Source organism: Anomaloglossus baeobatrachus, chromosome 1 (genome assembly GCF_048569485.1).
Source record: "Anomaloglossus baeobatrachus isolate aAnoBae1 chromosome 1, aAnoBae1.hap1, whole genome shotgun sequence".
In the NCBI taxonomy this organism is placed as follows: domain Eukaryota; kingdom Metazoa; phylum Chordata; class Amphibia; order Anura; family Aromobatidae; genus Anomaloglossus; species Anomaloglossus baeobatrachus.
In genome coordinates this window covers 770983817-770986040 of record NC_134353.1, presented here as the reverse complement: position 1 = coordinate 770986040, position 2224 = coordinate 770983817, and positions in this window count along the sequence as shown.

Sequence of the window (2224 nt, the reverse complement as noted above, 5' to 3'; positions counted from 1 at the left end):
ATTCACTAAATCATCCCAGACAGATGTCCGTCCAACCTCTTTTTAAAGACTTCCATTGAAGGAGAACTCACAACCTCTCGTGGCAGCCTGTTCCACTCATTGATCACTCTCACTGTCAAAAGTTTTTTTCTAATATCTAATCTGTGTCTCTTCCCCCATCAGTTTCATTCCATTGCTTCTAGTCTTTCCTTGTGAAAATGAGAATAAAACTGATCCCTCTACATTGTGACAGCCTTTAAGATATTTGTTGACAGCTATTAAGTCTCCTATCAGTCTTCTCTTTTGCAAGCTAAACTATCCTAAATCCTGTAATCGTTCCTCATAGGACATGGTTTGCAGACCAGTCACCATTCTGGTCACCCTTCTCTGAACTTGCTCCAGTTTGTTGATGTCTTTTTTAAAATGTGGTGCCACAACTGGACACAATATTCCAGATGAGGTCTGACCAAAGAGGAGTAAAGGGGGATAATGACTTCACGTGATCTAGACTGTATGCTTCTGCTAATACATGCTAGAATGGTGTTCGCCTTTTTTGCTGCTGCGTCACACTGTTGACTCATGTTCAGTCTGTGATCTATTAGTATACCTAAGTCTTTTTCACACATGCTTTTGGATAGCTCTATTCCTCCCATGCTGTATATGCTCTTTTCATTATTCTTGCCAAGATGTATGACTTTGCATATCTCCCTGTTAAAAACCATTCTATTAGTTGCTGCCCATTGTTCCAGCTTGTTTAGATCTTGTTGAATCCTCTGTCTCTTCTCTAGTATTAGCTATTCCTCCTAGCTTTGTGTCATCAGCAAATTTAATCAGTTTACCCTTAATACCTTCATCTAAATCATTGATAAAGATGTTGAACAACACCAGGCCCAGGACAGAGCCCTGTGGTACCCCAAAGTTAATTGTGTGAAAATTATGTTTTATAATGTCTACCTGTGAAGAGCTATACCAACCAAGCTGCATCACCATCTGCACCCGAGGCCCATCCAGCAGCGTCGGCTATCCCTGGCCGAGTACTACAGGTGGTGTCACAACAGACTACTACTTTATTCTCCCCTGGAAATAACCCCCAATCTAAAAACCACCACCGGGATCACGGAATCAGGGCTTGCCGCCGTGACATCCCCAAAGAGCAAAGAAGCCACGGCCCGGTAACGAGTAAAACCCCACGGCCTCGGTGGGCACATCAGGGGCTCCCAATAACGTGGGTCTCCCCAGCCTGAGAATACCAGCCAACAGCTGTGAGGCTTTATCTTGGCTGGTATCAAAATTGGGGGGAGTGCATGCTGTTTTTTTAATTATTTATTTATTTATTGTAATGTACGATATAGACCCATCCACCGGCAGCTGTGATTGGCTGTAGTCAGACATAGTCACTCAGTGTGGGGGCACATCTGACTGTAACCAATGACAGAGGAGGAGGATTGAATATGTATGAGCCTAATGAGCGGCTGGCTCGGGAAGATCAAAGAGCTGCTGTGGGAGCAGTGTGACAGCCGCCCGGTGATCGGTGAGTTATGTAGTGCTTGCTCCTACCCCTTTTCCCCAGATTCTGTTCCCCATAGACGTTATATGCAGACCAGCATCTCTCCAGATATCCTGGACTGCATGTAACTCTCCTTCCGTTTTTTTAAGTCTGCAAAAAAAAACGGAAGTCACACAGATGACACACAGACCGTATGCAGAACGGAACAGGACGGATGCAGTTGCCACACGATGCATCCGTGAAAAAACAGGGTCGTTTTTTGCGGACTACAAAAATAGAACGGTAGTGTCTATGTAGCGTAATGCGGGCTTTACACGAGACAAATGATCGTGCGATGCATCGTCGGGGTCACGGTTTTCGTGACGCACATCCGGCATCGTACACGACGTTGTCTCGTGTAACACATCCTAGTGATGCAATATTGCTCACAAATCGTGAGTCGTGTACTCGTCGCTAGGTTTCATAAAATTGTTTAATTAAAATGGCGGCGCTTGTTAGTTTCCGTGGCATCACACGTTGCTCCGTGTGACACCACGGGAACGATGAACAGCAGCTTACCTGCCTCCCGCGGCACCCGATGGCTTAATGGAAGGAGGTGGGTGGGATGTTTACATTCCGCTCATCTCCGCCCCTCCACTTCTATTGGCCAGCTGCCATGTGACGTCGCTGTGACATCAAACGTCCCTCCCACTCCAGGAAGTGGACGTTCGTCGCCCACAGCGAGGTCGTCCGGAAGGT